We start from the raw sequence: 11,145 nt of genomic DNA, 5'->3' as shown, positions 1-11,145 counted from the left end.
AAGGGTCTTCTGAAGAAGGGTCTAGGCCCGAAATGTCAGCCTTCCTGCTCCTCTGATGCTGCTTGGCCTGCTGTGTTCATCCAGCTCTACACCTTGTTATCTCAGATTCTCCAGCATCTGCAGTTCCTACTATCTCTTCCTTTATAAGTAACCTGATTTAACTTTAACACAGTTGTTTCTGACCACTGTTTTTCCCTCTCACACTGGATGCTAAATTGTTGTGGTCACTCTTTCCTAGATGAACTTTAACTCTGGCATCATTTATTAAATGCATAATTAAAGCAAATACTGCAAATGCTGGAAATCAGAAACAAACATAGAGAATGCTGGAGAAACTCGATAGGTGTGACAGCATCTGTGGAAAGAGAAACAGAGTTAACATTTCAAGTCTGGTATGACTCTTCAAGAGAACAGATGAAGAGTTATACCATACTTGAAACATCAGTGTGTATTTTTCTCTCTTCACATATGCTGTCACACATGCTGAGTTTCTCTAGAATTCTCACATTTCTTAAATCTACCTGATTGCACATTAGCACACCTAAAATAGTCTCATCCCTGATTGGACCTGCAATATATTGTTCTCAGAAACTGTCCTGAATGTATTCTATGAATTCTTCTTCTTGACTTCCTCTGCCAATCTGACTATCCCGATCAACATGTAGATCAAAGTCACCTATATGATTAATGTACTGCCTTTTTTACATGCTCATTATCTCCTGATTTATCCCTATCCCACCATATAGCTACTGTTAAGGAGCCTATAGATTACTCCTACTAAAGTCTTCTTCCTTTTTGCCTTCACCAATGGAGTCTACATTTTCTGATCCAAGATGGACTGGACAGATGAGATGCAGGGGGGTTGTTTTCCCTTTTTGCAGAATCTACAAAAAGATACCGTACTCTCACGTTCCAGGATAGCCACTTAGGAGTGACTTGAAGAAAAATTTCATCACCCAATAGGTAGTGAACCTATCATTTTGCAACTTCAGCATGCTGTAAATGTTGAGTCATTGAATATATTCAAGAAGGAGATGAATATTAGATCTGTCCTTTTGAAATCCTCTTGCTTTGTAAGCCTACTTATATGGTATCTCAAGCCCTTCACTCTCTAATTAGTTTAAAGCCCTCTCTACAGCCCAAGTTATTCAATTCAATAGAACACTGGTCTGAGCATAGTTCAGGAGAAGTCCATTCCTCCAGAAAAGCTCCCTTCTACCCCAGTACTGGTGCCAGTGCCCCATGAATTGAAATCCATTCTACCCATACCAATCTATAAGTCATATGCCAATTTGTTTTCCAACCTCAAGATGTCTTTAACACTGGCAATGGGCAGGAAACACAGCCTTTAGGACTCTTGTTTACAGTTGCAGAGGACAGTATCCATGCCCCAAATTACACTATTGCATTCCTATTTCCTCCTTTTATATGAAGGTACCGTGGTCAGTTGCTCATCTTCCCTGCAGTCCCAACTCTTATCTGCACAGCTTGCAAGAACTTTCCTATCCCTGATCACAGACCAATTGTAAATTATCTCATTCTGATGGGTGTAACCACCCTGAAAAGCAAAGTGTTCAGGTAACTTCCCCCTTCCCCGATGTGGTGCAGTCTCTGAAGCTCATATTCCAGCTCCTCAAATTGGATGAAACGTCTGAATGAAAACAAGCCAGCTTGGTGAGCAAGTCAACAACCTCATCCACAATCCGAGCTACAAATCTTTGCAAAAACCTCAAAATAGCCTGTAGTCTAAGGGAAATCAGAGAAAAGCAGCAGCAATTTGTCAGGTAGTGAAAGTAAGATATTATAGAAGTAAATGAGAGAGAAGGAAAATCCTTGTGTGATGACTCATTTGACATTTCCAATCACCACAGCACTACATCTGCCTCAGTCCATGATATGCAGCCTGCTTTCTTCAAGTGGGCAAGAAGATTTGAAAACATGTGCAGCTTTCTTTGTGATGGTCACCTGTATGATATTGTTACTGGACAGCAGTGCTGATGAAGAGTCAAAACGTTAACTCTGGTTTTCTCTCCACAAATGCTACCAAACCTGCTGAGTTTCTTCAGCACTTTTGTTTTTGTTTCAGTTATCCAGCATCCACAGTTCTTTGTTTTAGTTCATGGACCTTTGGTATTTGTACAGTTAGGATGCCTTTAGCATCTGTCAGAAAGTGGCAGTGGATCCAAGAAAAATCCAAACTTGTAAATTTGAATCCATCTTTAGTGTCCATATTAGTTTGCATTGTTCGACTGCTATCCGCATAAGTTGAAATTTTTGAAGCCTGTGTTGGTTATTTGCACTACTTTATGGTTTATTTGTGCTCAAGTGAAATCATGGTGCCTTATGCGATGTCAACACATGTACTCAGTATATTCTTGGCACCCAGTGCATCTGTTTTCAAGTCAGATAGAATGTCTAAGCTGTAATTCTTTTTCTCCATAGTCTACAATGCTTTTGCACTTTGTCTGAAAGCTGTAGGCTACTAAAAGATTTCTGAGAAAATTTATTTCTGGTTTACAATGAGACTAAAAAGGAGTGGTTGCATTTGCATTGTGCTTTGGGAGTGAGGATGTGTGCAAGCCTCCCACTACTCAAAGTGGTCCTGGTCCCCAGTTCCATTTCATTTATTGTTTCATTTTATACCTCAATAAGAGGAAACACATTGTCATCCTTTCTGGTGTTAAGAAATGTAAGCTCTAAAGGTTTCTTCCTCCCCTCATCTTCCCCAAGATTCCATCTTCTCTTCTAATCCCACCTCTTGTTATGTATTCAATACACTCTCTGACCTTCCTCCCTTTGATGCTGAATAATCTATGTCCATCAAAGGACCTAGTTTTATCACTGTAAGCCCCCGCACCCGCCACCCCACCACCCCCCAACCACCTCAATGAATTTTGAGTGAACTCCTGTTCCATTCCTTTCTCTGCTGTGCTAACCTCTTTGGACTAGAATCATCAGCCCACCTCCAGGGACCTTCCCACCCTCTCCAATATTGTCTCCCAACCCGGACCCCTCCCTCTAGCCTCTTACTTGGCCTTGATCTCTTCATTGGGAACAGGTGATTTTAACTCCCTTAATTTCCCTACTCCCCTCGGCCCACTCTAACTTGTCTCCCTTAACTTAATGTACTGCATTCCTTCAGGTCTAACCCTGGCTTTGTTATCAAACCAGCTAACTAAGTAGTTACTGTTGTCATCTGGCATGCCGACCTCTGCCTTGCAGAGGCTGAATTCCATCTCTCAGGCACTTCATTCTATCTCCCCAAACCATGACCCTACTACTGAACATTGGGCTGTTGTTTCCAGCAGTCACTCACCTCCTCTCCTCTGGAGATTTCCCTTCCACAGCTTCCAAACTCATAGTTAGCCAACCCCACAGAGCTCTCTTCTACCTTCTTCCCAAAATCCACCAGCAGGACTAACCTGGCAGACCCATTGTTGCAGCATGTCCCTGCTCTAATGAATTTATTTATTTCTGTCTTGACTCTACTTTTTCTCTCCTTGTTCGGTCTCTACTCACTTACATTTGTAATTTCTCTAACTCTTCTACATGATAATAGCATACTCCGTCCAATTAATCATGCAAAATCTTCCTTCATAACACCTTAGTGCTTATGACAAAATTAGGAGCATTGTCCAAGGACAAGTAAAGCAACAATCATACTCAACAAATCATACTTACAATTTCCCAGATTCTTCTATTACAGGCAGAACAGATCCACCAGAGATGATGGCATTGTTAGGCAGATGTTGCCAATGGTGTCCTTGACATTGACTCTGGACTAAATGAATTATCACGATATCATGTCAATGATGGACAATGATATTTCCTGTCACCTACAGTCCTCTCTCAGCTGGAGAATCAGTACTGCTCTATTTTGAACTCCAAATGTAAGAAGCAGTGAAGATAGAAAGGGCTTGAATGCACTCTGGGTGTGGGATTTCAATATTTATCAACAGAAGCACTTTGGTAGCACCACTACTGTTGAAGCTGGCCAAATCCTTTCAGACATACCTGCTAGACTGCACCTGCAGCAAGTTGTGTAGGAACCAACGGGAGGGAAAACAAACCTATTCAATCTGATCTTCATCAATCTCTCTGTCACAGATGCATGTGACCACCATGTTCTGATATGAGTCACCTCGTTACAGTTCTAGTGGAGACAAAGTCCTGTTTAGACAACTAAGGTACTATCTATCATGTTATGAGGCAGTTACCATTGTGCTGAATGGAATCGATTCAGAACTGACCTCCCATTGCAATATTGGGTATCGATGTGAGCCACTGGATAATCAGCACCTGCAGCATTGTATTCAACCACAATCTCTATTCTCATGACAATCATACTAATATCACAATTAAACCCTGGTTCAATGAGTAGTGTGGATCAGCATAACAAGAGCAGCACCCAGAAATACCTAATGAGAACAGTTCACAATAAACTGATAAGTAATTCTACAACCAATTAATCAGATCTAAGCCACTCGTGAATGGTTGTGGATAACTAAACAATGATTGGAGGAGGAGGAGGGGACACCACAAATACCCCAATCTGAAATGATAGGAGACAAACCTGAAGCATTTGCTATCCTCTTTAGCCTGAATAGTTTTGAGTAGGTGTTCCACTTCAGCCTCGTACTGAGGTCCCCAGTATCTCAAATGTTAATCTTCAGCCAATTCAATTCACTTATCCTGATATCAAGGAGTGGCAGAAGCCAATGGATTAAACTAAAAATACTGTAGGTTCTGCGAACATTCCAACAGCATCAGTAACAACTTTGCCTCCAGAATGAGTTGCATTTCCAGCAAATCTGTTCAGTACAACTACAAAAATGTCAACAATGACGAAAATTGTCCAGGTTTTTCATTTCCAGAAGAAAAATAGTTCAAATCCAACCCTGCCAATTACTGCCTATGTCTCCTAACAATATGAATGAAGTGTTAAATGGTGCTATTGATACAGATTGTGATACAGATAAAACAATGACCTACTCACCAATGCTCAGTTTGGGCTCCAAAAGGCTACACCTGACCTCATTTCAGCTTTAGGCCAAACATGCGTAAAAGAGCTGAATATCAGAAGGGAAATCAAAGTGACTGCTCTTGACATCAAGACAGCATGTGACTGAGTTTGGCATCATGAAGTACTAACTAAACAGAAGTCACACAACACCAGGTTATAGTCCAACAGGTTTATTTGAAATCACAAGCTTTCGGAACACTGCTCCCTCATTAGGTGAAACAGAAGTCAATGGGAATTAAGAGGAAAACTCTTCTCTGGTTAGAATTATAACTTACAAAAAGCAAGATGATGGCAATTGTATTGCAAGCCTAACATCTCACAAGGACCTTTGTATCGGCATTCCACAGGTAGAATCCTAGGCCCAACCGATTTCAGTTGCCTCACCAATGATGTTCCCTCCATCACAAGGTAAGGAGTGGGATGTTATTACCCTGAGGAATTGTTGCATGGTCTCATGTGGTTTAGGTTCTTAGTGCTCTGAACTATAACATATATTCACGTTGTGTTGGCCCACTAAAACACTTACAATGATATCTACCATACACAGGACAGTTACCCTTTTTTTGCATTCTACATATGCGTTCAACTTTTCTGGAGATCGAAGGTAACAAGGCTCCTTTAATCTAATCTTAGGAACACCCTGCAGTCCCAACGGTACCTTAAAACGGTCATATGTTAAGCCGCTGAGTATGAACTTATAACAAGAAAGATACTATTTAATCACCTAAGTGTGAATAATGTTCACTTCAAGGTGTTAACATCTACTGTATTTTTCAGTGTTGTGTTTCAGATTTTGAGCAGTGATCAGGTTTCTCAAAGTTGTTTAACGTAAAACACCGAATTATTACTAGCTGCAAAGGGCGCTTGGCAAAGGCAGTTAAAGATACTTGAGCTGTATCTCAGCAGTTTTCATGACAAAAGTGTGCTAGCGTGTGTGATCTCACGCTTACAAATCAGTGGCGTAGGGAAAGACAGTTACCTCCCTGTGACCTTTCCAAAAAACATGTGATGTGGCCATGTATCCAGATCGCAGGCCGAGACCACATTTGAACAACAGAAAAGAGGAATGAGCAACAACTGCAAGGCATTGGGAAAGTTCACCTTCTATTTAGATCTGGAGGATGTTTTGCTGGAGAGTGTGGAAGCATTTGTCAAAGACAGAGTCATAACAATCTCCGGAAACAGAGCTGAGGTTATTGAAGAGAACAATGGGATGATCAGATGCAACTACCGTGGGTTTTCTAAGAAGTTCTGCCTCCCCCAAGGTACGGACCCAAGTACTTTGAAGCTTACCACGCCTGATGGGAACACTCTGGTCGTAGAGCTCGCCTACCGCGGTCTTCCAGCTCCCAAATTGGAAACTTCTATGCTGAAGAATTTACTTGACACTAATTGTTCTCAGTTAACATGCACTCCGTTCCCGAAATCATGGAACAGGAAGCAACCTCATGTAGGACCTGCCTCACCAATGTCCAACCAGGCGTCAGCCTGTGGTTCTAACATGAAAGTGGTCCCCAAAAGGTCCAACATTTCAGGAGCGCCATGTGCCCCAACAGCGGCTGTGAAACCCATTCGCCGCGTCTCGTTCTGCCACGGTGACCCGACCGTCTCCTTATACGAGACCCCACACAACTCGCTGTCACCTGTTTACAGAGGATGCCACTCCTATATCAAGGTGTCCCCCGAACCGAAGCTGCAGCGCCGATGCCGAGCCGCTCCTCACTCCGAGTCGCTACAAAACGTCCCCTCCAAGTACAGCGCGGCGATCCAGTTCCACTATCCCAACGCGCCATCACAACTCCAGGCAACCCTGAATGCAAGTCAATGGAGAAATGTTGGTTAAAGCAAAGTCTGAGCGCAGACCAGCCTAAAAGTCATCTTTACAGGGCTGCAGCGCACATCCCTGCTGTGTTTCAGATGGGCCGAAGAAATAAGGTTTTTTTTGTGTGTGTGTCCTTTGGCATTCCAGCCTCTGCCTGAAACAACTGTTTCATTTTGGAAGACGAGTGAGCATTCTACATATACGCGGAGTCCTCGATCAAAGTATTAGTGTTGGATTTGCGTTCTGAACTGGAAACTTTTGCCCACAATTTGTAACAGTTCAATAAAATTAAGCCTGGATATTTTGTTGCCGTTGTTCAGATCCATTCGTAGATTTATGTGAAATGGTGTGCTTTAATAAACCACGAATTATTTTACTTCTGGGCTTGGATGTCTTAGTTAGAAAATCGCTTACTTTTAGATCTTTTATGATTTTTGAAGAAATACTTCTGTATTCTTAGAAATTCAAAAATCAAGGTTCAAAATACTCCAGGTTTAATTGTTATTCATGAATGAAAACGAAATTGATGATTTGATCAAGTTATTGTAAACTTCTGGTATACCCACTGAACAAGGCAGAACAATATCCAATACAGTGTAAGCATTTGTTTAATGGCATGGTAATTACTGGTAAATTACTTGTTGGTAAATTAATTATATTACATGGAAATTAATTACATGGTAATCGATTTTGAATTTCACTGATTTTTTTTCTACAAAATTAATTGATCACTGGTTAAAATAAAAATCAGTGAAATTGAAAAATCAATTTTTCGAAAGTTGATCCAGCCAGGGAGGTAAGTCAGCTTACAAGGCAAAAGGATATGGGGTTTGCAGAGCAGCTTGTAGGTATTGATATCAAGAGGGGTCAGAAAGGGACAGAATGTACAACCATAAAACAAACCAACAGCAAATAAGGTCAAAGTAGGAGAAAGGATAAACAGGCAAAATTAATGTATTTTTATTTTAATCTGCATAGTATTTAAAAGAAAACAAGTGAATGCACGCCACAAGCACAGGTTAATGGGTAGGAGCCATCATGGAGACATAGTCACAAGGAGATCAAACCTAAGAACTAAATAGATAGAGCTATGTGACTTTTTGAAAGTACAGACAGGAAGGAAAGGGTGGTAGGGTAGTTTTGTTAGTAAGGGATTGAGTAAGTATGATTGCAAGAAATGAGCTTGGGTTGGAAGATGTAAAATCCATATAGGTGGTGGCGAAAAATAAGGGAAACGGGGAAGAAGAGGAGGGACTGGTCTGCAGTTAGTTATTCTGTAGTACAGAGATGAAATCAGGAGATACTGTGAGCATATGAAAATAGGCAGTACTGTGTGACCAATTATAGGTAAATTTAATGTTAATGTAGATTGGGAAAATCAAATTGGCAGAGGTAGCCACAAGGAAAAAAAATCATAGAATACAGTCAGAGCAGTTTCCGACAGCACTGAAGAGACCAAAACAGGGTTCAAGCTATCTTAGATCTGATAATATGTGATGAGGCAGGTTTCATCAATGACATTGGTCTAAAAGATGCCCTAGGAAACAGTGACTGTAAGGTGCTAGAATTTAGTTTTTAGTTTCACAAACTGAGGTCAGAAAAAACTGTGACAAGAATAACAAGGGTATGTGGGCAGAATTAGTTGGATTGGACTGAAAAAGAAGTTTAGCACAAAAGACAGTTGATGAACAATTGCAGACATTTCAGAAAATAATTCATAACTGAGAAGAGATATCCTAGTGAGGAAGAAGGATTCTGGGATGGGAACAAACCAAACATGGTTAACCAAGAAAGTTAAGAATGGTATCAAATTGAAAGAAAAAAAACGTACAGTGTGGCAAATATTAATGATAAGCAAGAGGATTGGAAAATTTAAAAACAATAGATGACCAAAAAAGGGGGAATATAAACTATGAGGGGAAACTAGTAAGTAATATCAAATTGGACAGTAAGAAGTTCGTTAAATATATAAAAAGAAAGAGAGAGGCCAAAGTGATCATAAACTCCTTGTTTCCATGCTGTACGACTTTATGACTCTAGTAATATTGGGGAACCAGGAAAAGGCAGAGGAGTTGAATAAATACTTTACATCAGTTTTCACGGTAGAAGACACTAATAGTATTCCAAAAATGTTGAACAGAGAGACCCAGTTCAAGTACATAGTTCCTTGAAAGTGGCATCACAGTGTGCTGAAGAAGGTGTTTGGCACACTTGCCTTCGTTGCTCAGACCATTGAGTATAGAAGTTGGGATGTCATGTTGCAGTTGTACAGGATGTTGGTGAGGCCAGGTTTGGTGTACTATGTACCCTTCTGGTTCCCCTGCTACAGGAAAGATATTATGAAATTGGAGAGGGTGCGGAAAAGCTTTACAAGGATGTTACCAAGACTGGAGGTTTTGGATTATAAGGAGAGGCTGGAAAAACTGGGACATTTTTCACTGGAGCGTAGAAGATTGAAGGGTGACCTTACAGAGGTTTATAAAATCATGAGGGGCATAGATAAGGTGACTAGCAAATGTCTTTTCCCCAGAGTAGGGGTGTTCAAAACTAGAGGGCATAATTTTAAGGTGAGAGGAGAAAAATTTAAAAGTGAGGAGTAACTTTTTCACACAGATGATGGTTTTTATGTGGAATAATCTGCCAGAGGAAATGGTATGGCTCACTTCTGTGGATATTAATCGAAGTAGCTACAGATATAAAGCATGGGTTGGTAGTAATCTCACAAGAATGACACAAAAATTCTACAGAGGGATATAAACAGGTGAAATGAATGGGAAAAAGACTGTCAGATGTAATATAGTGTGGGAAACTGAGAGGTTATGCACTTTCTAAGGAGGAACAGAGGATCTGAATATTATTCAAATAGAGAAAGACAGCAGACATTTGCAGCTCAGAGGGATTTGGGGGACATTGTGGATAAATAACAAAATGTTCACAGAAAATAGGACAAATGGACATTTAGCCTCCTTTCAAAGGGAATGGCGTAGAAAAATAGGGAGGTCTTACTAAAACTATAAAAGTTACAGGTCAGACCACTTCACAATACAGTGAGCAATTTTGTTCTCCTTATCTAAGGAAACATATACTTACATTGGAGGCAGTTCACAAGGTTTATCCGGGAATGGAGGGATCTTTCTTATGGGCCTCTTCTCTATAGCATTTAGAAGAATGAAAGGTGACCTTATTGTAATGCATCAGATTCTGCGGGACCTTGGCAACATAGATGAAGAGAGAAAAAAAAAAACAAAAACAGAAATTGCTGGAAAAGCTCACAGGTCTGGCAGCATCTGTGGAGAGGAACCAGTGTTAATGTTTTGGGTCCGGTGACCCTTCTTCAGAACTCGAGTTCTGGCCATCCAACCAAATGAGTTATGGTGTAGGAACCAGGTAAGCTCAGAGTGACTGAGTATTCTGACAGTGAGGAAACGAGCTAGAGATGTGGCCTGGTCAAACCATGAGTTGCGGATGTATACTTGAACACAAAAAGTCCTTGCTGCAGCATTACAATGATAGTTGCCAGTGCAGCTCCAAGTGCAATCACTGAAGTCCAGAAGAATTCTCTAAGTGGATTGGACATGTGCCTTGAGGGTTCACAGAGGCTAAAATGTGGTAAATGTGAATGTCTGTGCTTGTAGAATGTGTACAACCATGGAGTCCATGGAGCATGCCCAAGATGTCAGTACCCAGTGTTCAACATGGGGATCTTTTGGAGCAAGAGATAGATTGAACTCACCAAACCCGTGTGTTTCCTGTTTCCATGTCAAGTTTTCTCAGTGGCTAGTTTGTATAGAGAAAGAGATTGGTAAGATTGCAACACGCAAGGAGGTCGGCTTTTAACAAGGCACTTAACAAGCAATAAGGAGCGTCAATTGGAATCTAATTTCTTTTTGGCGAGCCATCTCACTGTGTCACTGGTAAAAAGCAGATGTGACATTTGCAAGATAGAGGCAGAGTAAGGTGCTGCAGCCACAGTTCCTCTGCTCACCAGTTCCTTTTCCTTCTTCTCTTTTTTTTTGCTCTTTGCAGCAGTTTTTCTTTCCCCCTCCTCACCCATCCCCAATTTTTCATTCTTAAACTACCCTACCTGGAGAATAGAGGTGAGACAAAGGGAGACGAGTCGCGGGCCGAGTCCCGGAGCGGGGAGCGGAGCGAGCGCGGGCCGAGTCCCGGAGCGGGGAGCGGGGCGAGCGCGGGCCGAGTCCCGGAGCGGGGAGCGGGGCGAGCGCGGGCCGAGTCCCGGAGCGGGGAGCGGGGCGAGCGCGGGCCGAGTCCCGGAGCGGGGAGCGGGGCGAGCGCGGGC

At 41.7% G+C, this 11,145-nt stretch overlaps 1 long non-coding RNA gene across 1 annotated transcript in view; it reads right to left on the bottom strand.

Moving 5' to 3' along the window:
• Positions 1-10,031, bottom strand: part of LOC125485465 — a 15,080-nt gene extending 5,049 nt beyond the window's left edge. The window contains exons 1-2 of the long non-coding RNA XR_007264188.1: positions 9,936-10,031; positions 6,667-6,833 (exon numbers count right to left, since the gene is read on the bottom strand). This is a non-coding gene — a long non-coding RNA (uncharacterized LOC125485465). The remainder of the gene's footprint in view (positions 1-6,666; positions 6,834-9,935) is intronic.
• Between the last annotated feature and the right edge of the window lie 1,114 nt (positions 10,032-11,145).

Source organism: Rhincodon typus, chromosome 19 (genome assembly GCF_021869965.1).
Source record: "Rhincodon typus isolate 14 chromosome 19, sRhiTyp1.1, whole genome shotgun sequence".
In the NCBI taxonomy this organism is placed as follows: domain Eukaryota; kingdom Metazoa; phylum Chordata; class Chondrichthyes; order Orectolobiformes; family Rhincodontidae; genus Rhincodon; species Rhincodon typus.
Note: the sequence above shows the minus strand (reverse complement) of the source record. Positions and strands in the feature narration are given on the sequence as shown.